Below are 26,533 nucleotides of genomic sequence, written 5' to 3' on the forward strand. Positions count from 1 at the left end.
CAGGAGGCCACACGGCAAATACAAACTCCGTTTTCAGAGCAGTTATGCTCTGGGAATGCAGAAGATTTAATTGGAGATTTCCTCTTTTTTTTTGTTGGTTTTTTTTGTTTGTTTGTTTGTTTTTGTTGTTTCACATCTTGCCACAAAACAACCTCAGACAAAACGACAAGTTTCAAGACTTATAAACAGACAAACTGAAAAGTAAAAATCCAGTCCCATACCTGAAATCAAGGAACGAGGTTATTTCCACGGCAGCCGGACTGCCAGACCCAGCCACTTGAGAGCTGAGCAATGTCCCAATATTACAGCCTGGGGTCACCCTATGTTGTACAGAACAGCTATATCTGGTGCTAAACATGCACTTTCTAAGATCCATGGGTTCATGTGGTCTCAATAAAAATAAAGTGTTTACATGCTTTTGAGTATTTTGTATAGCAGCATTAATGTTGTTAAACAACACATCTTATTCTATAAACAGTGAGGATTAATTTATTTTTATATCCTCAGAATGTGTTTACCAAGTTACCCAATCTCCAAAGCGCTGCCACTTATCACAATTTACCACAACCATGCAACAAATTCCAGCTATGTACCCATTTCTGAACGTCACCGAGAACAAAATTTGGTCTGCATGGAGCTAATTCATGCCAAAGGTAAGAACTGTGAGCCTGCAAGCACAGATCAAAATTAGCCATCTAACTTCTGCCATTTTCGCAGAGATATTTTATACTCCTTGTGAATCCCTAAAAGCCTATTCTCTATATGTCAAACTTCTTTGTGTTTGCCATTTCTGATGTATCTAATCTGTGACAACATAGAAATTTCGTGAAGGTGGTCTGTGCCCCAGAGTGATGCTCCCTTTGCTTCTTCATTGCGCGTCTGAGGATGAATTCTAGCATATCGAGACAAGCTTGAAATCAAAACAGGAACCTCAGCTTCATTGATCAAGACACTCTGTGTATTTGTGTGAGTTTTCAGTTTACATCAGGACGCGGACAGACTGACAGGCAACTCTGGTAATGAGGGTTCGAGGGCACTTGACTCAGTTCATGACTCATGGAACAACTCTGCACCTCTGTTTACACATCTCAGAAACGGCTTTAAAGCAAATAGCTATTTTGAGGGCTATCCTGAAAGTTAATTTATATCTCTAAGATAAGAACAAGAATTTATGCGATTTTCTTGGTTTTACTGACATACTGTACACTTAGATATAGGGTAAAAGTGGTTAATAGTGTAAGAGAAAGCTTTCCTTTAACACCTTAAAAACATAAGGAATATTACTGATTTATGTTTAAACACAGAGAAGAAAAGTGTTTAATAAAAGAATCCCAGTTATTTCTTGACAGAAATCATTCACCAGAGGTCCCCTGCCAAGCCCGCCGGGGCCATAGGGGTGAACAGGAGCTCTGCCGTCCGCTGCAAGGACGAGAGATCACCTTGTTCTTCTGCTCTATGCTGTGCCCTGCAAGCCCTATCTAAAAGGCATTTATTACCGAGAATCCTGACACAGGCCTGAAGGGGCTTGGTCCCAAGGGAGGAGGGATCCCAGGTGGGTACCTGGCTAAGGTACAGGTAGGTAAAATGCTGCTGCCCACGTAGCCGAGGTGCCACCGCCTGCATTTCCCCCTGAGCCTGCATTTTTTCAAAGCCTCCCAAGCCCTGGAGTTTTATTTCTCGTGGGGACATGGCCAGGGAAGTCTCCCTCCCTCTCCCCGTCGGCTGCAAAAGGAGAGAGTCCATTGAGCATAAAGCATTGCAGAATTACCCACGCACCCAGACACACACCAGATGCCAACTGCTGTCAGAAAGGGAATTACTTTTGATTAATGGGAGAGGAAAGTTAATTGTCATTTGGTATAAATGTCAGGGTGGAAACCCAGGCGAGATAAAACATTGCTTTTCAACAAGCAGGAAGGGAAGGTTTCTACAGCGCTTACTGCTTAATGCAAGCGGAAAAACACATCACTCCGGGCAGCTCCTCAGGAAGATGGGGATGTTTAGCTTTACCGCGGGCAGTGAGGAGAGCAGAGCGAGCTCTCCCCCTTTTTGAGGCTGCTCCCGCAGCTGGTGTAAGTGTCGGCGGCCGCGGCGGCACGGTGCCAGCTCGCGCCAGCGAGAGCTCCGGTGCAGGCTTCCCAGCGCCGCAGCCCCTGCTCGGGAACGACGCATTCCAGGCTCCGGCGGGGCCTGCCCATATGTGACCTGGCAAGATAGGAAATGGTGTGGGAGAGCTGCAAATATTTCATTTCCTGTGAAACAATTCTCTGCTGCCTGTATGTACATATATGTATTTTTTAATATATGCATTTCTGCATGCACAGATGCACGCACATGCTTAGCTCAACAAGTTATAATCCCAAACAAAAGGATGGGCTGTTCCCAGCAAAGCCCTCCATGGCCGGTGCGTTCCCTAATATGATGCCTTGGAGACTGGACCCACTCGGGAGACGGTGCCCAGCTCCCTGTGCCAGGTGGGATCCAGGCATAACATCCATGGAGGCTCTGGAGGCCCATATCCAAATACCCCCTCCACAGGCCTTCCTGGATAACAGAGCAGGGGTCTGAACCACAGATGCTCCCGTGCTATAAAAGTATCTATAAAAGTAGTAGTAGTAGAGGAAGAGGAGGAGGAGGAAGGCAATGTCCCTCTGTGAGCGAGTCCGGGCGCTCCCCAGCCCATTGTGGAGCTGGGAAAAGCTCCGGGGCTTTCCCTGTGCACGTGCGGGCGCACACGCAGGCTCCAGCACCGGACAAAGGCTCTGGGCGATGCTTCCAGCAGGAATCCTGGCACAGAGGGGAGCGCCTGTAGCCAGCGCTGCCCCTTTGCAGCTCCCTTTCATTAAAAAACCCCAAACCACCCAAACAACAAGCTCCAGATTCCTCTCCGTGATTAATTGGGAGGCCAAAGATGGCCCATCGGCGCGCCGGTTGCCTCCCTGCCCCTCGCCCCGTCTCACGCAGCCCTCGCGAGCTGGAAATCTGTCGGCCTGTCTGTTTTCCACCCAGGTGGACAAACATACAGGCAGGAGGCTGAATGCAATTTGCTGTTTCAGAGAAAACTGAGGCCTGCAAGCAAAGGGAAAGTGCTGATCTCAGGCACGGGGGAGCCCTCCCTTCCCCCCGCGAGCCCGCGGCTCCGGGCACTAGCCCGCGCGCCCCCTCCCTCCCTATTTTTAATTAAGAAATGAAGGAAAAATACAATATTTTTATATTGTCCTTTCAAGGAGATCTCTATTTGCATAGCTGGATCCCCCTTCCTTTGCACAGCACTAACATTAGTGTGACCTTTTCCTGCTAATTGGAAAATCTTACGGAAATAAAGCCTGTCAGAAAATGAGAAGTGTCTCCCCTTTAGGCTGGCCAAACGACCTCAGAGGGGGAAAAGAAGTTCTGAATTTCTGCTCCTTCTGCACACACTGCAAAATCTTTATTACTTCGGAGAGCCTTGAAACCCAGTAATGCCCCTCCAGTGCAAAGAGAAGTAAATAAATTTCTTCTTATGACCACTTTGGAGAAACACACAACCAGATTTACTCAGCAGGGATAGATACTGGACAAGATAATGAAGAGAGAATAAGAATATGATAGGGGTTTACAGCCTCTTCTGTCTCTTTAAAGTGTTTTAATCCTTCAGAAACAGGATATCGGGTCCATTTCCTTAAAGATACAGTATCCCTTCTGGGACAAGTAATGTTATAAAAACCTAAGATGTAACATCTATCTCACAATATTGATTGGCACTTTAGTGTGATAAAAGGGGTTGAACCTGAAGGGGAAAAAAAAAAAAGGAGAAAAAAAAAAGAAGTAAACTGGGATTACTCTTTGAAGAATTGAAGAAGTCCCTGTAACACCAGGTCAAACTTTAAAAAAACTACATTTTTTTTTTGGCATGGAACTGAACCAAATGCCATTTTGATGATTGTCTAGGCAGTTCTCCTGATTTCTAAAGAGTATAGATCTGCGTCAGTAGCTTTATTACCTGCTGGTCCTGGAGCTAGGTACAACACCAGTCACGGCACAGAGCATTGTGAATTCTTCCCATGCTCCAGCAGAGGAAAAAGAAAAGGAGGAATTTCAAGTAGAGAGAGGTGCTCATCTTATTAGCAGCAAATAAAGGAAACTAACTTTCAAACAGGTGCCAGGCTCATTTGTAAAACACCCTTTTTACACTGCATCACCTGTTTCTTCGGAAGGGCTTTGACTGAAAGCATTGAAACAACTGCCATCGTATGGATATATCTACAGTAATTCCCAAATTACTCAAAGATAAAATAACAGAGCGCCAAACATTGCAAACAATTACTCATTTGAGTAGTTCTTACTCACATGGATAGTCCCACTAACCCTATTGATCTATTCCATGGGCTCGTGGGCCTGCACCATGCAGTGAAGGTAGCAAAGCCCAGCATGAGCCCTGGGCTGCCACCAGCAATGCTGGGGAAAGGAGGGAAAAAGGGTTCTTGCAAAGTTGGGTTTTTTTGCACATTCCCCCTTTGCATCCAACAGTGCATGAAAAACAATAACGTGGGAGCACCTGTCCCCTCACAGACCAGGCTGCTCTGCTCACATAAGCCCCTGTGCCCTGGGAGGACCCTAGTTCTCATTAGGAGTTACATAATTATCCAGGGTGGAACTGGTGTCATTCAGATCTGTCAGAGGTTTAAGTCCTGGCCTGTAACTCACTGAAGTCAACAGTCTTTGCTGAAAGGGATGCAATGACAGGCTTTTTAAAGACACATATGCTCCATCTCCATGCTATTTTCAGCCTGGATTTTAGTTTAGAGCTCAAAATACACCCTCACGCTGCTGCTGGGCTCCTTTGAAAGGAACGGGGTGCCACAAGGCAGAACATAGTTCCCATTAAAACATGTGCCGAATATAAGTAAACACAGGCTATGAAGTCATCTTGTTTGCACATTGGGGTTGAACTGACACCAGGGCCAGGAATAACAACGTGTTCCACATCCCAGCATTAATTTAATGGCTAACAACGTGCAGAAAGATGCGGTTGAGCTGTCACACTGCTGGCTCCCACCAGAGAAGGCAGCACAAAGGTGGGAGCCTGCAAATCACAGCAATTCCAGCAGCTGAGGAAGCAGCATGGAAAAAGGTCTCACGGACTTCTGCCAACAAACACACGCTCTTCCTCCCTCTAGCCACCCGGTGTTTGGCCACGTCTCTTGACCCTGTGACTTGTGTATCAAGGAACGTGCAAGATTATAAAGAAGAGATAATACAGCTCTCATGCACACTCCCCTGGACAGCTGGCATGAGCAGAGCCGTTGCCATTTGTCAGGAACATGTGGACATCCTGCCCACGCAAACTAGGTACTTGCCTAGAGGGCCTCAACTTCAGTGAAACCTTTTATGGTGCTTGAATTATTCAAGCCTTGACCTTTAGCAAATCTCTCAGTCAATGCTAGTTAATGTCCTTTAAAGTCATTGACCTTAGGTCAGGGACCAAGGGGGTACTTTATCAATGAAGACACACAGGTTCGAAACCAAGAGAAGTTCTGCAGGATGGCTGAAAGTACTCATGGAAGAGAGCTGTGGCCTTCACGCAGAAGTGATGCCAATGCAACAGAGCCTAGCAGGGCAGGCAAGGGGCTCTCAGCAGTCCCCCAGGGGTTCAGTCTGCACCGTGCTGAGGGAGGGTCCCCAACACCTCTCTTCCACATGGTCCCTGGGAAGCAAGAGCACCAAGAAACAAGCAGGGCTGACCAACACACCATAGAGTTGAGATCCAGCATTTGGGATTAGGGAATCCGGGGGGTCCCACTGACAAAGGAGTCTCTGTCTACGAGATAAATTAAGTGAAATTTAGTGCAAATGTTCTGGATTAACCCATGACAAGGATAAAGGCCAACCACAGCACTTACAGTCAAAACTCAGAGAACTCTGCACAAGGCAGGGAGGTAAAGACAGGGAAGGTCACAAGTAGGGAAAAGTTCTGCTTACATCTCCAAGTGACTAATAGGTTTTGCATAGGCACACACATATTGGAGACAATAACCATTTACTGGTGCAAAAATTTGTTGAGATACTCCTGAAACAAGCAGACTGGTTACATGGGTCTTCAAAGCTGACTTGACAGTAAAGGATTGCTGCCCCCTTTTTCACTTGATAAGATTATCTATTACAAAATGATTTCAACACCATTTAGGAAAAAGCACAAGTTTCATAAAAATTCTGTCTTTCCATAAGGACAAGTGTTCCAATGCAAGCACGCGCGCATGCTTGGTATCTGTAGATGTATTTTTCTGGATATTTCACAATGTTCATTAACAGTAATGTTGTCTACATTGCTATAAATGGTAAAAGATCTGGTACAAACATTCATACAAGCTCAGCAATTTTAATCTTGGACTAGAAATTGGTTCACATAACTAGGTGAAAAGCTAATTTGGAGGAGTTTTCTGCTTTCTTCAAATTGCAAAAATGTCAATGGGAGTCATGAGGTTAGACTTATGGGGCAGGCCTCTGCCTTCATTCTAGCCAGGGGAATTATACATAATGAATTAACCACATGACTAATTTTACCTCATTTTCTGTTCTTGAACTGTCTGGAAGCAAATTAAAAAACCTTGAAAGCATTCATTACCTAAAAGTCATCACAGAGGGAGGGATTTATTTCACCTTCTTATAGCCATCTGAAAGTTAGGTATCCAGCTAAACTAGTTGCCTAGGCTCTTTCTACAGTTAAAGCAGTGAGAAGGCATTTCATCTAGTCCTAAGGACAGATGCTGAAGATAGATGGGTTGAATCAGCCTCTAGAGACACCCCTCTCCTTTAGAGGGCACCTAGGTGAGTAGCTTATATTGGCACCTGACTTTGCCATAGCCAACACTAATTGGAATTAATCCTAAAACATCATTTATGGGGAATATAAGTGCAGAAAAAAACTCATTTGCAACAGTTTGAATGTTCATGAATGAGTAGTTATGCAAGAACCACGCACGTCCTGCTTTTGAAAGCATCCAAACACCTGACCACCAGTGGAAACATTAATATTTAATACCTATAATTTTAAAAAAAATACGGTCCTGTTTATCTCATTGAATGTTTCTGTTATTTGAATGGATGAGTTTGATTCACGGAATCAGGTGTCAGGGACAGATCTTGGCTGTTGGTGGCCACCCTTGTATTTTACTTCCTCTGTGGATGAGTTCATCAGCAGAGCAGTGCGGTGAGTGCAAGGAGATGAACTTGTTCCTGAGAGGCGAGGAAAAGGCCACCCTCGTTAACAATGGGAGCTGGATTTCTAAATCCGGCCTGGCTTTCAGCGTGGGGAGCAGTCACCGCCTTGCACAGAGCTGTGAGGTACAACACGCTGAAAAATCTAGGCCAGCCTCTCTACCGTGCCGGGGCCCTGCGCTAATCCCACCAAGAGACACCTCCTATCCGCTCTGTAACCCCCAAATACACTCTGTTTCAAAGGGGCTACCAAATTGTGCTTATTCAAATTCAGGAGTAAAGAGTCTGCTTTTTTCTCCATGCAAATCTCAGGGAGAGAGGAGGAAAGTGTGATTCCACCTCCTGAATATTATGTAATTTCTTCCGCAAGCGCTCAGGCGGGATCCACAAGGGACTGCCGAGGCAGGGCGAGAAGGCTGCAGTTTTGCAGCTTCTATTAATACTTGGCTAGGACGGGGCTGGATGAGCGGAGCACGCGGGAAGGCCGGTGCCGCACCGCTCCCCTCCCTGCTCCCACGGCCCGGCGGGACCCGCTTGGAGCGGGTACAAGAAAGCGCGCGCGGTATCTGCTTGACACCACATGAGGGAACACGGCCTGTCAATTTGTTGACAGTGTCATGTTGCCGCTACCAGCTCTCTGCGTGCGCTTTGGAAAGGACTCAAGGCAAGTCCATGGCCCGGGCTGAGCTTGCTCACGTTACAGCCCTGCGCACCCGCCAGCAAGCACAGCTCGCTTCCCAGCACGGAGAGATGCTCATCCCAAACACCTCTGCTCTTACAGGGGGGAAAGGCCTGGGCAAGCCCTGCTCTGACCCCCTGCTCAGGTACATAAGCTTCAGAGAAGTTGAGGAGAGCTTCATGTTTTGGTAAATTCTGACTCGCTCCTGCAATGAGGCCATGGCAAAGCAAGATTGGGCATACGCTAAACAGACCAGTTTGGGAAAAACACTGCATTTCCCTCCCAGCTGGGCATGCCGAGGATTTCCGCTCGAGTGTGGATTACCTGCAGCCTTAGAGCCAGAGCGCCCGCCCTAGGTTGCAACTAGGAATGCAATTTAAGAGCACTAACACTGATGCACGCTGCATGCACACACGTGTGCACCACGATGCACACCACGCACACAGTAACACAGATGTGCACCGCGCTGCTTGCAGACCCTTCCAGGGAAAATCGCCTGCTAAGTCTAGGTACTGAGCCAGCAAGCAGAGCCACGTCCTGGATCCGTATGAAAACTCGCCTTCCCTGCCATCCCACAGAGCTGCTGGCTTTTCCTAGGGAACAACTCCAAAAGCTGCTCCAGGAGGGACGCTCCAGGGGCAGCGATGGCAGGAGCTGCAGCTCTCGTGTCGCATGCGGGCTTGTCGCAGGCTGAAAGAGGAGGTGTTGCAGGGATCAGGGAGCCTAAGAGTCTTCGGACAGACTGGAAAAGCTTTTGGTACCAAATTCCAACCTTCTAAAAATCCATGGCTTCTAGATTGACGCTAGAGCACTCTCAGATCACCACTAGAAAACACACTTGTGAAACGTCTGCAGTCACCAACGGTTCTGGTTGCTCACCAAATTCTGGAGCTATTTCAGAAACAGCATCGCTGGTTAAAATTAATTTTACAGCCTGCTAGAATTACTGACTTTAACTCTCCGAAGATCAGATTAGAACTGCATATTCCAAATACAGAATTTATTCCCAATTTCAATTAGAAAACAAAAATGTACAAGACTCATGTATTCATTAAAGCTAGGAGAACTTTGGCTTTTTTCCTCCCTCTTTTTTTCCTACCCCCTGCTCCCTCTCTCCTCCCTCCCTCTTGATTTTTTAAACAGTGTTTTCTCTGTGATAGCAGAAGGCAGAGAATTTGCTCTGCAAAACCCAGTTCTTTCTTCCGGCTGCCATTTCAGGACTGATATTGCTAATATCCTTTCTGCTGAGTTTTACTAATTTCTCAGTGGCATTGTCAATATAATGGGCCTTCCACTTAGTGAAAGAGAAATGAGCATCCTTGCTTGGAAATATAGTCTATACTTGATTACATTCCTTTCTCTTTCTTTTTAAAATCTCTGAATTAAATACAAAAACATTATGAAATTAAGTAATCAGAAATGGAGTGACTGGTGTTCCTAATTACAAAAGGCAAAACAGCTCTGCTTTTACCACGCTCAGGGGCCGTTTCTGAACTGATGCACGTGTAAGTCAGGAGTAACAACAGTTGGATCAATAGAATTATTCTAGTGAAAGGGCCTAAGTACCCAGTTTTCTGTGCAGGGAAGTTACTAGATGTGTCTAAACCCCGCTGCATTTGTTAAGGAATTAAACAGCAAACATGCTGCTCATGGAATTTGCCCAAGTGCCTCCTATTCCCCGCCCTGGGAGCGCAGCAAATATGTTCCACTTAAAATCCCCTTTAAAGCAGAGGCCCCCCACCACAAGCAGACATGTATCAAGCTGATGGAAGACATTCGCAAGGAGCCGCTCTACACCTTGAAGACTGAAAGAATAAATCTCTTTAATAAGCTCTTAGGTTTTCCTAGTGATGCAGATTGAAGTAATATTATAGAAATGTGTAGAGTTGTCAGTAATTTTACAGGAACGAATAGAAAATGCCAGGAGGTCTCATTTGTGAAATAGAGACATTTTGTGTTTTATTTATTTATTTGGTGTTAAAGATCCTTGCAAGGACAAAGAGGCTGCATCACACTGATTCATGCAATAATTCTAGACTTCCCCAGATTTATTTTACCACGAGTCCTCCTAGGTTGTTCTGAGCATCCTGCCTATGTATGGCATGTCTCAGTAAACCAACTAATGTTAAAGCATTCATTTATAACAATTGCAGTTGCAGAGCTAGTGAACAACATTTTATGGTTTTGCAAGCTAAAATCCTAGCAGCAAAAATTAGCCTAAAAAGAAGTTGTTTAAACTCAGAAATCTGGAAAAAGAGTATTTTAAGGAAAGGACATAGAGGGCTTATTTTGTCACGAGTGCTGCTTACAACCTGACACAAACTGTATCAGTGGCAAAATTCCCATTTGTTGGTGACAAAAAAGCACAGGCTGTTTATCATGGGAGCGTAACTGAAAATAAAACAAATAACTCCATTTAAGAAGAGCATTTTTTGGAGAAACAGTAGCAGCAGGAGTGCCCGGCTTGACTAATGCTGCGGGTACCAGCCCCTGGGGAGTGCAGATGCCAGGAAATAGCTTTGGAGGGCTGTGACTAGCAATGATCACACCGGGTATTTTAGGCATATCAGTGGGCACTGCTCAGTGCAATTCTGGATTAACTCTTTTGCTGATCACCGGGACACATTAGGGCACCGATGGAAGCTAGGGCGATGTGTTAGAGAGAGACATCTAGCCTAACGCTGGTTCAAAATCGGATGGATAATACACATGGATTGACTCGTTAAGGGATCTAGGCGCAGCTGGAGAAGTGGACAGGCAGCCTGAAACTGTACACACAGGCAGCGCATCCTGCTGCTGCGCAAGGACAGCGCTGGCACCGCTGCCGGCCCCGCTGCCAAGCAAAACCAGCCTGAAACCTCCAGCAACGCTCTTTGAATGGGGCATGGCGTGGGAGATAAAGCAGCATTTACCCCCTCGTGCATCTCTGTTTTTCAGCATAACATACACAGGGATGCATCCACTGAAAATAAACCAAAATATTTTGATATTGATGTTATTTGATGGGGAATTGGTGTTAACCTATGTTATTGGTGTTAATTGATGGGGAATTTCTGAAAGGATCTGCACACTCTGACCACCTTAAACTCCCTTTTACTTCTGCATGCCCAATGGAAGTGGCTCCCACAGCATTCAGCCCCCCAGGCCTGCACCGAACCCTCCTTTCAGAGGAAGGACAAGCTGCTTTTGAGGAAGCGAAACACACAAGCCCGGTTTCCTGAGGATTCGCGTGCCGTGGCGGATGTGTCCCGGCGCTCCCGCCTCACTCGCGCCACAGAGCTCATCCTGCCAAACCTCAGCCACCTACACAGAGACCCCCCGAGCACCCCTCTCCATGCCCTGATTTTCACTCATAAGATCATAATATTTGCCAAGTTTGGCTGAGTTTGGCCAGCAGGCTCTAAAGCTATTGGGGAAGAAAGAAGAGAGGGTTGGCAGAAAATGCAGCCACCTGAGCCTCATTTCATTAGGAAACCAGGTTAAAAATCTGCTGATGGAGACGAGGACAAAAGTAGATGCAATGTCAGGATCTCTAGTGTCTAGATTTTGATATGCAGGAGGTGTCTGTCCAGTATAGTTTGTACAAACGATCACTGTTCCACTCCATTAACTCCTCATTAGAGCAGCATACTGCACCTTAAAAGTAGCTTAACCTTAAATTACCAGTATCCAAGCAAAAGAAAGAAAAAATAGCACATCAGGACCAAGTCAGAAAGACCCGGCACATGTCAATTAAGATAGCTGGCACGTTTTAAGACACAGCTTCTCCAAAGAGCATCGATGTATACCAGGATGCTGAAGCTTTAATAATTCACAATTTCCTTATTGAGGTCTGATGATGCTAAAATAAGGTGTTGAAGCTTGATTAGTAGTAGGAACATAGCAGCTTAACCTCTAACATTTAGCCTTCTCCTCTGGATCGAATTACTGATCTTTATCTTGTTGAGCTGTGCTAGCAGTTGGCTAGGGAACATTACACCTTTCTAAAAGCTGTCAATCTCTGTCAGTGTCTTTGCACAATGGATTGGAATAGCTATTTTTAAAGGACTATGTCACCTTTATGTAGGGGTGGCATTTTTATAGTATAAGGAGTTTTTCCAGTATGCATTGCTGAATGCTCGGCATTACCTACAGGCCTGACAGAACAACTTCTCTCCCAGTTTTACTGTGATATTTCTACTTTTAGAGATCAGTTCTTTTGTCTTATACTGGTAACTCTTTTACCAAGTGGCGAAACGGGTCTTAGATATGTATGTTGCTGTGGTATCACTAGGAAAGGACAAAGCTATTTTCATATCAACTTTGAAGTCCCAAATCTACTGCAGTCTCGCCCCATGCAAAGCCAGGAGTAATTTCCTTCAAAATGCAGTAACCTAAGCTATATCACCAGAAGATTTGTCTTGAACTTAAATATGCTTACCACAAGTTTACAACACACGGTCCTGGGAACAGAACTTGACCCAAAATGGTCATCCTAACACATGTATTTATTCCCATCTCTTCCTCCTGCTGCCATTAATATACATGCTTGCCTTGAAAAATACTTTAAAAGCTCAATAGACCATCATGGTGAAATAGGATAAAATGTTTTTATAGTAACTATCTCTCACTAGCATGGGACCTTTCATGCTGAAGTACCCTAAAGCTCTTTATAAAAGTAACAAACTGATATTCACATGCCTCATCTACACAGATAATCTCACTCGCACAGAAACGGAACTACGTGCAATAGCTTTTTTCACAGCTGGCAGAACCTTAAGGTACCTGACAAAACAAATTATAGGTTTTCAGGTACCAAATATGAGCATTTAACTTTCTGGAATACATTCACTTTTTGTTTGAATAAAAGTATTTATTCTTTTAAGGGTCTCCCAGGATCAAATTGCATAATTGCAATCAGATGGATCCACATATAAATGCCTGAAATACACCCCCTGATCCCTTACACACATATCCATTCCCACTCCTGGCAAATGCCACCAGGGACAGAGAACCCACAGGAGCAGAGGGGTGTCCTAACATGCCCCATAGGAGCTGACTACTCAAATGGGACCAGCTGCACCCTAAAAACCTACTGGGACACCCTTGTGTCCTGGGCAGTAGTAATGGAGACCTACGAGAAACCTGTTCAAGCCCAAATTAAGGTTTTCCTTTATGCCCTCATGCAAGAGATCTAGGTCCAGAGGCTGTCCACAGGCTGGTGCCTCTTTCTTCCCATTATTCCAAGGTGGTGGCAGGCAGAGGCAAATACTCCTGGAGGGTCACAAGCCAGCAAGGTAGAAGCAGTTTGTGTTTCCATCCTGCACAGCAACACAGGGCCATCAAAACAGAGACCTGTCCAACGCTCAATTTTCCCAACGTGTCCCCATTACAGGAATGCCAGTTCTAAATAACTTTGAGGTGGCTCACTGTGAAAATTAAGGTCACAACTCATCCAAACATGCTCCTTAATCGGCAGCATGATGATCTCCTGGCCCAAAAGTGACCAAACTCTACAGGAGTCCTTTTGGAAAAGAGTTCTCGTAAGATGTTTCTGTGGATTTATCTTCTGCTTTGTTGTTTTTCAGGGCAATGATAAGGAAGGGAGATACTTTTTGACTAGATCTCTCCCAAGGAGATATAAAGAGGCAGAAACTGCCCAGCATCTGGGCTAGTTTTCTGAGGCTTTGGGAAGGGCAAGGGGCTAAGATGAGGGTTGCTTTTACTGACGCACTGAGCACTGAAATATGCTCTCAGTTCAGGGGAAAAAATCAAAGCTGTCTTGCCTTCTTTCCCCTCCAGCACCAGCCTGAATTGCAGGGCTTCTCTCAAGCTTTTGGCTGCTTCTAGAAGACCAAATTCGCATTTCCCCTTTCAAAGAAATGGGCAGATACAGTGGGAACTGGGCAGCAGTTAACCAATTCCCAGTCACCCATCATTATTCCTCAAGTGATCTTGTGTTGGTGTTCACAATACTAGAAAAAATAATAATTAAACACACAGCATAGAATAACTGTGTGTAAAAGGATCTGTCCAGTTCAAAGAAAACAAAAAAACTTTTTATTTTCTTTCCCCTGCACAGTCTTAAGCTAATGGTGCATCTTGAGTTACATCCAATGCCTACACCGCTGCTGAATGGGCCAGACCATTTCTCATTCCCATAGGAAATCCCAGAGAGCTGTAATATCACAATGCAGGGTAAAAAAAGGTGGATTGTGCTTCTAAATGAAGTAGCTTTTTTTTTTTTTTTTTTTTTTTTTTAAATATAAGAGTATCAATGGAGACAAAAAGAGGTCCTAGAAAATGGTTTTCTGCTTGCTTTGTTGTTCTCCTGAAAGGCCCAGCACCCTGCTATCATGGCACTGACTGCCAAGACGACAACTAGATTGACTAGTAAATATGTATTTTAGTGGAGCTCAGCAGAACAATATCCACTGTAACATAAGTCATGCCATTAGTACGACAGAGGTACTTGAGAATGTTATATCATCTTTATTCCTTCTGGAAGGACTTCACTACCATTACTATAAAAAAAAAAGTGCTTCAGAGATTGTAAATACATTTAAGTAACTCTGATGAAACAATAGGATCTGACTAAAATGCAGGGTGTTTATCTCATCTGTCAGGCTGATATGGGATAAAAGCCACAGCAGCCACGACAGACTCAGAGGAACACCTTTCACTAATATCCTGCCCCCCCTCTACTACAATGCTCCTTTTGCTTACAGAGAATGCTGCACCATAGGAACTCTATTGACATTTCTTTTTTAAATAGAGAGAGATTGATTATTGCAGATGACTGTCCACCCTGAATTAAGAAATACAACTTATGGGAAATGAAATTTAGCAGGAGTTGTAGTCTGGAGTATTGCTAAGCCAGAAAATTCAGTGCGAGTCAGACTCGACAATATATTCTCAAAATATCAAGAGACTGATTTCAATATTGTAAGATATTTTTATATAAAATAACTCTTTTTATTTGACTGCTTCTAAGGTTCACTCTACTGCCCTATTTTTATCAAGTATTTTTCAATAAACAGAAAATCAAGTAACATATCTTTTTTGGTAAATGAGATTCAGCCACAGCCACTAGATAAAGAAAAAGCAAAGAGAAAATAGGTTTAAAATAATTTGAACTAAACATATGAAAATGACTGAGCTTCCCTGGGAGCTTCCTATATATTGTCAACACTCAGTGCTCATCATGTAATTGTAATTCAGCTAAAAGTTGTCCAAAAAAGCACAGATAATATCAGTTATGAGCTCATTATAGAGTACATGCAAAGTCAACAGCACTAGGAAGCTGGATTTCCTGTCCTTCCTCCCTAGGGAGGGAATATAAAACAATCAACATCTCTAGTATTTTCAATTTTTTTTTTTTTTTTTTTTTAAGTCTATATCTCCTGCCATTGCAACTTCTACCCAGAAGAGGTATAGTAAAAACCACAAGGGAGATACAACAACAGGTCACCTAACAGCAGGCTTACATGCATGGCCTGTCCCACATCGGAGATAAAAGTGCAAGCCTAGAGGAAGAGCAAATGCTTTAGATCCTCACTGTTCCTACACACAACAGTTAATATTATCAAAATCACACTCCACTGTTGGCATGAGGCAAGTATGTGTGCATGCAGGTGAAATACATAGGCACAAATGGATATATCTCTTTACAGCACCTTCATCCGAGGCCTTCAGAGAGTTTCATTATTATCTTCCATTCATAGAATATCAATGCAAATTTAATTCAATTTAATCTTAGTTAAATGTAAACACTTCCACTCCAATAAGACAAGCAATTTCACCTTGCTCTGATCACTTCACCTGCCTCCAAATTGCATGTCATCTTTAGGACAGGCTCTACAGTGATAATGCAAATGTATTTAAGAAAGTGTAGAAGGTTAGTAGACACAGTTGGGTGGCACAAGAAAACAACATGGTCACATTGAATTAACCTAGACCACTTTGATCTCAACCTAGGGAAATACTCAAATTTTGGCTTTCTTTGGCTTTATTTCAACAACCTGCTCTGCTGGCCTGCCATTCAAGAGAGGATTGCTGCAATACCCCAGTATCACTGAAGTAAAGGGAGCATCTGTGCTCAGGTCTTGAACCACACGTTTGCTGAGTCAGTTTATTCTATTAATACCATGGTTATTGACAAAATTTCTAAAGGGTTCCTTAATGGTGGCTTATTGTCAGAACAACCAATTTTCTGCCTTATGTAAGGCAGCGGGACAATGTCAAAGAGCTCCTTAGGACAGCTTGGACACAGGGGTTCAGAAGGACAAGATCTTCTAAAGATTTATGGGCATCCCCTCCAGCCTCCAATCCTTCTGAGAAGGCTGTTTCCAGCAAAATCTTCCCAGCTGCTTGGTGGAATCATAGTCTAAGTGTGATTTGCAGTACTACCTACAAGATAGGATTAACTGAGTGTGCCCTGACTCTAAGTCACTACTGTTTGGGAGATTTCTAGTAGTCAGGACATTTAGTTTCTCATCTCTTCTGAGCACTGAATATTGGAACTATGGAGCCAGCATTTTTATATATATATATATATATTTTTTTTTTTCAGATTTTAAAAGTTCACTCCCACCCCTGGTTTTAAAGCAATAAAAGTCACTGCACTCTCATCCTTCCTGTATGTTCAATATATGCTCATAAGAGATTGGAATTATATTGATTTAATCCATTTAACATTAGTAACAGCCAGTTAGTTAATTTATCTGTATGGGAATGTAAGAAATCACTAGGAGTAATACAGACTAAATTTTTGATGAATGGAAACAAGAGATATTGTACAAATCACCCAGTTAATTCAACGAAAGGTCTTTATTATCCATGCAGATTTTAGGTATTGAGATGTTACATTCTCATAATGAACCCAATAAAGGATAAGTGACTGGTAGAGCTTTCAACTCACGATATCTATAAAATCTAAGTGGTAGCAAGGTGTTATATACAGTTTTAGAAATTCCTATTAAAATAGTGCATGGTCTCTTGTGTATAGCTACCACTCTTCAACCATGGAAAATAACTCTCTTTTTTTTTTGCCAGTGATGTCCACCACTTCACACGGCTCGGAAGGGATAGCTCCAAAACCAAACAATCCATGAGGAATCTACAGACCATCCCAGGAGAAGCAGGAGATGTTTCAAGTGAATTAAAGGAGTAAAGCAGCTCTCCTTTTAACACAAGCCTTTCACATTTTGGCAACAGCATATTTGGAATTGACGTGGTCTTGAGGACCTTGGATAAGCATCCTTACTCAGCCGAGCTCACTGAGAACTGTAGCTGGGCATCAAAGGGTAAAATGAAAGCCTGGCCTTAGAGCTTTAAAAAAATGTAAAAAGACCCAATCACACAGTCTTCTTTCTGAAAACAAGGAGCAATTTTCTTTTGGTGAGCAGATTAATTCACTCCAGCATCTAAACAAATAACTGTCAAAGCAGATTTTTTAATAATAGATGTTAAAACGCGAATGCAAACAGAAGAAACATACCTACACAATAGCTGCATGAGTATAATGTGTATCATTAACCATTATATGTGTCTGTTCTGAGAATTACAAAAGGCCAAATTTTCTTAAAAGCATGTTAAAATATTAATAGATATCTGAAACAGTTTTACTGCATGCGCTGCCAGTCTTAAGATTACATCACGCTGGAAAGACGGGCAGGAAAAAACACCAAGACACTGGTGACCTACTGCACCGAGAGCAGCATCATGAAAATCTAATGGGAGATAACAAGATTTCACATTACAGCTGGTAGCAAGTTTGGCGTGGACAGGCTTTACTGGGAATGCTGGCCATAAATCTCATGCTGCTGCTAATTGTGTGAACCTGAGGGAGTCACGCTCGCAACGCGGCACCAGGACCGACTGCGTTGGTGTCTGGAGCCCACCGAGTCTCAAGCAGAGGGGTCCCTTACCCAGCTATTTTTCACTGTAAGTGGCATGAAATGATTTCATTGCTTGTAAAGACGAGCCACACGGAAGCTCTGTGCTCAGGTTGGACCCTCTCTTGAAATTACCCTTCCTGCGCCGGCCACACACGGCATCCCACCTTCGTGCGGTTCCTCGTGAGTGCTGGGCGGCCTTCATTAATCTTTTACTAGAGGCAACAAAGCCTCAAAGCAGCTCTCGGAGGGCAGGGAAATGCAACACATTACGATTATGCAAAGCAAAATGTGATACTGAGCTCAGCCCTTTGCCCACTCCATTCATTCAAAGGTCAGTCAATGACAACCATAGGGCTGGCAGTGCTGCCAAATTTGGGATGAACTTGTGCAAACTGAGCAGTGAGCTTAATCCCAAATCCACTCACATACATTAATCAAGCTCTGATTAAATAAATAATTAAAAAAGAAAAACCCTCAACGTCCTGATTCTCCTCCCATTAAAGTTAAAGGATTTTACTCCTGCATTTGCAGCAGAGCAGGCCTCTGAAACCGCATCTTTCCTGATGAGAGTTTCAAAGAGATTATTATAACAAGTTTTAAACAGCTCTGCCAGCTGATTTGGAAAAAAAAAAATGAAAAACAGGAAACAAAAAACCACTAGCAGGAGAGCCTAGTCATTCTCTACCCAAACAGCATTCAGGAAAAATATCCCAGTTTACGCTGAAGTCTCAAGGTCTCTTGCAGTTACAGCTGGCACTGCAGATCATGTCATAGAACCAAACATTAATACTGTCGGAGGGAAATACCCAGATTCACCTTGCCTAATTTTCTACATTGCAGAATCCTCACAGCACAGCCGGACCTGCCATTTCACCCTGGTTTTGCACAAGACCGTCTCAGACCCAAGTACACCTGGAGGAACAGCCGCAACCTTCCCCTGGTGCCACTCATCAGAAAAATCTCTCCTTCAGATCTCTCAGCCAAGCAAGCTAATTTTAGACAGCAATATTGTTAAAATAGAGAAAACTAGTCCTGCACAGTTTAGGTACTACTTTTTCTATTCAGATACCCGAGAAAATCTTAGGCTTGGATCTCCACAAGGACAAACGTGCATATGTGCTTTCTAGCACTGGTTTATTTTGAACTGGGTGACATATTAAAACAATTCAGCAGAAGCACAGAGCTCAGAGATACCAAGTCATTCTGATTTTGAAAGCATATGGCATTAGCTCCACTCCTTGCTGAGACACTTTTTTTGGTGCTGCGATTATGCTGCTCTGCGCAGGGGTAGAAAACTTCAGAGCACAAGAGAAAGGGGCCTGGTTTCAAGTCTGTTATGTAAGTGTTGCTATTTTTCTTTTTTTTTTTTTGTGTGAAAACTGCCATATTTTATTGTATTTGAAAATTAAATAAAAAGGAAAAAAAAAAATCAGCCCCAAGATTCCCTGGTGACATGTTAAGCAATTACAGCACCGTATGTGCTAAACGGAGTCGTCTGCCTTGGGTTGCAACCCTGTTTCTGAGCTTGATAAATGGGGGCTGCCCGGCTGCTTTGCATCGGGGCGCGGGGGCACCAAGGTCACAGGCCATAAAGCCCATCATTTCCCAGCACACCGGACACACAGGGACAAACCTGATGCTCCAGAGCCATTTTGCACATAATTGGTGTTCTTGGGCCTTTCTGATGAGTCAAAAATCTCAAGAAAGAGACCCTACACAGGAGCAGAGCTAACTGAGGCCCCGCGTGGGACTCTCTGCGAACAAAAACACCATTTACCCACATTTCAGACCTCATTTTCTTCAAGCTAGGGGTGAAGATTAATTTTTAATGGCCTGAAACTGCCTCGAAGAGGAAAAACGCCGTATCAAGGCCCATTCTGCTGCTGCCTCATCGGTGACCTAGTTGTAGCCGGCAGAAGGGACTCCCCTACCTTTGCGCCGCGCGCAGGTCCCGCACACGCCACGTGGTTTCCTATTTTATCCCTCCTCGTTGGGCTCTTATTTCCTGTAAAGGGCTTTGACTAATTGCGGTTTTCACAAGAGGCCCGTCACGTGCCCCTCAGCGGGGGAACGAGCTCGGGTCAGTCAGTCAGACGGCCAGTCTGGAAAACAGATCCATACTCCTAATCCTTAAGGCTGATATAAAGCAGAGATAAGTGCGCTTGCAATTTGGAGGTTACGCTGGGTAAATATCATGTGAGAGAAATGAACTCTTGAGGGGGAAGAACTGGAAACGCAATGTCCTGGTAAGAAGGGTTTCTAAGAAGTACACTTCCCCCGCTCTCCCCTGCCTTTTAGACTACTTTCAGGTTTGAATGCAACTATTTAAGCTCTTAATTCATACTGAGGTTTATGGGCTTGAAGCCCATAAGAGGACCCTTTTTCTCCCCTGCAGCCACTCTTCCTCAGGAGGCTGGAGATGAATACGCTGCCAGTGCACCCGGTGCATGATCCGCTCCCTGCATCCTCCCTTGCCCGGCCTGAGGACCACAGCACAGGAACCACCCGCTGTGGAGGAAACACCTTCCCAGCTCAGCATGGGAGCGAGGTACAACCAACATAAGCCAGGCCTGAAACGCCTAAACTAAGCTTTGAAATTTGAAAGGCACCTGCAACTTGCTTGCTTAACTGGCATTTTCCAAGGAAAGGCACCAAATGTTGCATGTAAAACTTAACGTTCTATCTTTTGGACATCTTCTGCAGCACTACTTGCTAGCTTCCCTACCTTCTACTCATTCTAGAGCTTAAGCACATGTCCCATTAAAGCTATCTTCCAATAACTCGCAACTTGCAAAACTGAGATTCCTGTTTGAACAACAGGCAGTTACAACAGCCCTAAGATTGTTCCACAGCTATTAAAGTCTAACACTCGTTGTCCAATTGCAACAGAGGTATTTCGTCCAGATTTTATTTCTCTCATTTTCCTCTCTCATAATAAAACATATATCCTGTCCAGCCACTCAGCTTTGTTATTAATATTGATCAGTTATAGGGAAAGATTGATTTTTTCATACATACATATAATTTCTTTTATTTTCAGTTCAGCTGGGCCTGCCTGCTCCCCTATATGGCTGCCTCTCACCCTGGCATGGGGCGAAAGCCCTTCAGTGCGAGGCACCTGAGAGAGAACAGCTCCATCCTCCCCGAACCAGAGATGTCACCAGAAACAAACTGGTGGCTCAGAAGGGATATGGTTGGAAGGGACCTCTGGAGAACATCTAGGGGGTTCAAATGGATGGGGCTTTTGTTTTCATGAAACAGCTATTTATGTAGAGGATGCTAAGGAATTACATGTGAAAGAGGAAAGTTTAGGAAGAGTATTTGGAGCATGTTAATGATTTGCATCCATTTGGGGAAGAAAGATCAGCCTGTGACTAACACCTAACTGAGCTATACTCATGCCACCTCTCAGCTCTTGTTTATCCAAGCAGGAACTGTCTTGGCCTCTATGGGCATTTCTAATTTCTGCCCAGCTAGGACAACTCCAGCTCTGCTTGGGACAACATGGGTAGCATCCTCTTGCTCCAAGAGCAGTCAAGTGCGGACCTTGTCCTACGGCCTCTCTGAAGCACCACAGTGGAAAGTTATAGCTAGGCAGGTCAATACTAAGTTCAGCTAAGCTTAATGCCTGTTTTGTATCCAAGTTTCAGTGAATTACCAAAATACGAGGTGCTTCCAGGCCAGCTGGACCACTAGATACACCTACAGCTGGACCACTAGATGCACCTGCAGCACTTCTGCCACCAGCGGTCCCAGAGCAGAGGCCATCGAGACCCAGAGGAAAGAGCTCGAGCACCACGCAGCAAAGCGCAGGCGCCTGTGCAGGTGCAGCGCGCGGCGAGGCAGGCCGCCCCGCCGAGCAGGCCGCGCAGAAAAGGTCAGGCTTTGCGCACGGCGGCCGCCACGGCCGGGGGACTTCCCCCGGACAGCGCTGCCCAGGGCAGCGGGAGCCGCGCACAAACCACACAGAAAACAGCACGAAGGCAGCTGACGAAAGCGAAAACTCCTTACGCAGATCTCGTCGCTGGGGCACGCACAGGGCAGCGCAGAGCTATGCTGAGGTGGCTCAGGCGCGTGCAGAGCATCAGCCCCTGGCCCTGCAACCCGGGACACCCAAGCCTCGGATCAGGACCAGATCCAGCAGATGCCGAGCTGCGGCACTGAGGAGGACCGGGATGCTGTCCAGCACCTCCGGGCTCAGCCGCAACGCACCCACATCCCGCCGAAGCCTCGCTGTACTCCGGGCATCCTTCCCCTCCACCGGGCAAGCGGGATAAAGGAGGCAAAAAAGCAGCCTTCCCTTGGCTGGGACAGCTCAAACCTGAGCCCTGCTGCTGCCCACAGGCCTGCTTCGGGAATAACGCGGGTTTGCCAAATCCATCCAGAGCCCGGAGATTTGTTTCTCCTATACGAGAATTCCTACACCTCTTACAACTGGTTTAATTTCTTTTTAAGGCAACAGCTAACTGAAGATGCATAACTTATTAATAAAAAAAGCATTTAATACGAAGGAGAGCTAATTCAGGTTATCATGGCTCTCAAAGGGAAGAGCTGAACTGCACCAGAGGCATTTCTAAGCACAAGCACCGTTATATAAAGTATCGCACAATATTATTTTATACTTCCAGTTTCAAAAGGCTGTGTACTTTTTCCCATTAGACTAACACATTACAGCAATTGCGGTCAGTAGTGTGGAGGTTTCTCTGCAGAGCATTTGCCCCCTGGGAGGAAGAAAATCAGAGGGGTGTTAAAGCAATATTGTGCCTCGCGCTTGGTGCGCCGAGTCACTTGATAATRGTTAGCTAAGAGAAACCATAAAACTGCCATTACTGCCACTAGTGGGTGTTACTGAGAATCCTATCTCGGGAATCTTCTTGCAAAGGGACAGAAAAAAAAATAATCAGAATAGAAAAAAAGACAGTGAACTAACAATAAAGGAAATTATTTAAAGCACTATTCTCTAGCTGCAGTTGTTAGCCTCGTGGATTTTTAATATATTGCTTTGACTTGAAATTCAAGTGAATGGCCACTGTTGGATCCACTCAGCAGGTGACATTTCCCTGGCTTCATCACCATTCAGGCACCAAGCAGATTCAAAGCCTTCTGAGGAGTCTGACAAGTCACTGGACACCTTTATCACTTTGATTTAGGGCTGCGTCATAAAGTAGCAGCTAAAACACTGCAAAGTGACTGCTCTGCCTTGGTTTTCTTAGCAATTATTTCCCCCTAAAAGTGGGTAGAAGTGAAAGAGAAAGTCCACTCTGGTGGCTCTAGAAAGTCTCCTTCTCAGAGTCCGTGCACAGCTTGTGTAACTTCAGTTCTGGCTGCCTAATAATCACTCTGCTGATGCCAGGGTCTGGAGTCCCTCACCCATGCACTGTGATGCTGCTCCATCCCTTCTCCTTCCTTGCCATGAAGGCCCTGGCCAAGGGGCTGCTCCCATCACAGTTTACACCATCCTACTGAATTGCTCCTCTCCAAGGGCAAACAGACCTCCTGCCTCTTCTCAGCAAAGACAAATGGAACACTCAAATTGCTGCAGAAAAACCTGTATGTGGGTTTTGGTTTTTTTTTTTCCCCATCCCCTTCCATTGTACCTTTATTCCTCTCTATACAGAAACTGGAAAAGTGCATTGCATAGCTCAAAGCTTAGGAGTTTTCTACATGGTAGCCTGCACGCGTATTGGCTACGTGCCATGTTTGACCCACAGCAGAGTCACGCAGCTGCATGTCGGAATCCTGGAATGGGTTATATGGGTACAAACAACAGGACCTAGGCAAAGCCTGTCCAGATACAACCGATTTCAAATAGGTATCAATTTCAGATGTATTCAGATGCATGATTTCAATACTGCTGGATCTCACTGCAAAAGCAACATTACTAAACAGGTGTGAATCAATATTATTACTAACTTGCCCCAAGTATTAGAAAATGACAGTGTTTGAAATGGCACAGAAATATCCCGGACACTTTCATTACATGCCTCACTACATGCTCCCTTGCTGAGCTATAAATTAAGCTTTGCAAACTTTTTTTTTTTAATAGATACTTTGTATATGCCCGCAGCATGCAGCCACTGCATTCTCACACATAAATGAGAACATGTTTGACCATGTAAATTATCCTGCTGTCATCCATATTTATCAAAACTACTCTGAGCTTTTGAGATAAAGAACCATATATTTTATAAAGGCTTATAAACACTTGCGCTCTCAGATGTATCAAAGCACTATTTAGCCACAGGAATTATTATTTTTTTTAAACAGAGATACATTTCTCCACAGAATACACAAAAGTGTTCTAGGATATAGCTCAAGAAATATGAAAAAAGGTAAGCAAAGACTTTGCATTCTACAGGCAAACACACAGACTGCATATATCTTGCACAGTGACTATTCAGTGCCCGACAACACTGATGGGAAAAGCCTGCCTGATCAACAGTATTTTAATTAAATGCATAATTAAAGAAGATGACATTTTTATACACATGTAAATACTGATAGGAATATAATAAAACAGTAAAGGTGTGGACTAAAGTGCAAACTAGAAATTAACAGTAATTACTCAAAGCTGACCCTTAAGAGCAATTAACAAACGATTGCCATTAATTATTTGTATTATAGCCTTGCTTGCTTCGGAGCGAGCCTCACCATGCCGAGGGGGCAGGACAGCAACAAAGAGGAAACATCTCCTCCTCCTCAGCACCTCCCTGCGCCTTGGGTCAGAGCTGGGCCGGGATGTGGCTTTCCCCAAGTTATCAACAAGCATGGAGATATCCCCAAATCCCAGACAGGCAGGGATATTTTCTTCCCCCATCTCTTCTCTCTCTCTCTCTCTTTTTTTTTTTTCTCCTCTCCCAAAAATGTGCTACTCCCTTTGAAAACAGCAGGGAGCCTCCTGCACAAATCCCTAACACAGTGAATTTACCTATTACCTACAGGCAGATTTTAGTTCAAAAAGACAGGAGTGTGGGCTGGTCCCATCACTGCTGGAAAGGAGGGCATCCCACGGCCCACCGGGAGCCTTGCAGGTCCAGCTCCACAAAACTCACATTATATCCAAGTTTACTGCTTGTCTTCCTTTGGTGTTCTTGAAATTTGGAGATTAAAACTCCCATTGCCAGATGTCCACATAAAAATAGGAAATGCCAGGCTTTACCTTGCACCCTTTTTAACACGATTCATTCAATCTTTTCTTTCTTTTAAATATGAACAGAATGAAAAGGCAATATTTTAAATAACATGTCCAAAGAGCGTGGCAAAATTGCCAAAGTCAAAATATTTTAATGGACTGGGTATTTGAATGTCTGTACTTGAAAGCCCGGTTTATTTTGACAATATTGCTTTTTCTCCATAGTTACCTCTGACCTCCTGTATTACTCTCAGTGGATTATTTTTTCACTGAGGGAGATGCTTAAGCATGGACCAGAGTAGATAAGTGATATGGTCAAATCGCTCCTGGCAAACCCTGGAATTACTGACCACTTTAATAGCTCCCGCTGACCTCCAAATGAAACTTCACCTTTGGTTATTAACATGTCTCTCTACTTTTATGATATTTTGGAACATAATTTGTCACAGTTTTTATCTGCACAGAGCAAGCGTTAGGCTTTTAAAAGTGTGAGTTATCTTTTTACAAGGGCTAACAATTACACATCACAGGAGAGACCGGCCTGAAAACCAATTACGAAGAGACCTGCACGGGAAGCGCCCTCAGCCCGCGAGCCTGAATTATAGATTTCTGAACTGTAACCACGTTACCACCTCTGCGCGGGAGCTGCAAGCGAGAAACTCGACTTCGAAAGGGCTTGTGAGATCAGCAAGATAAGATAAGGGCGCTGAAATTAATTGGCTGTGTTTTTGTATTAAAATCTGATAGAGAGGGCCTGCAACACTGCTCAGGGCAAGCTGTGCTGCCCGGCACCACGTGCCCTCCACTCATCCATGAGGACATCTCCCCCCAGGCACAAGCCAGGGTAGAGGAGCCTTCCAGGGAATCCTTCCCATGGGAGGCAGAGCAGGCCTGGAGCGTGCCTTGATGCATTGGAGACGCAGCATCATGCAATGAGATGGCATGAGCAGAGGCACCTGAGCCGAGCGGTGGAAACTGGCCCGAGCAGCTTTCAGGTGACCAGGGCAACGTGCCAGGCAAGCAGGGGCTGGCTGGTCAAGTGGCGAGTAGATTTGGAGAGCAGGCACGTCATTTCTCATCATTATTTGCAAAAAGACCAACTATGTGGGAAGTTTTTAATTAAAAGAAGTAGGGGAAGCTGTGTTCTTTTTTGTGTTCTATTTTAAGTTTTTTTGCTCCTTCATGCACACCCCGCATCCCTGCTGGCGTCTCCGGGTTCAGCGGGATGCGGTGCAGGTAGCAGCGCTAAGGACCCAGATGGCACCAGCAGCACTGACAGGAAACGGAGCAGGGCTTCCCGTTTCAGTCAAATGTTGCTTGGACTAAGCTAAAGCACAAGAACTACACAACCTTGCAGGAGGACCTTCCAGCAGGGCAGGGGATGAAGGCTTTTAAGCCGAAAACTCAGCAGCGCTTAGTACACACAGTGCAAAGGACCATTTCTTAGTGCAGAGGTGCTATCCTAGGATATGCACCCATCACCCACAAGGTTCCCTCAGCCATGCCACACTGAAACTTCCAACCTGTGGCTCTGGTGCCACATGCAGGAGCTCTCAGAGCTGTAGCATCCCTTTTTTTTTTTTTTTTTTTTTCCTCTAAGAACATAGATATTCAGTGCTCACCAGAAAGGGGGAAAAGAGCTTAAAA

Source organism: Nothoprocta perdicaria, unplaced genomic scaffold (genome assembly GCF_003342845.1).
Source record: "Nothoprocta perdicaria isolate Ctin4 unplaced genomic scaffold, notPer1 scaffold_18, whole genome shotgun sequence".
NCBI lineage: Eukaryota > Metazoa > Chordata > Aves > Tinamiformes > Tinamidae > Nothoprocta > Nothoprocta perdicaria.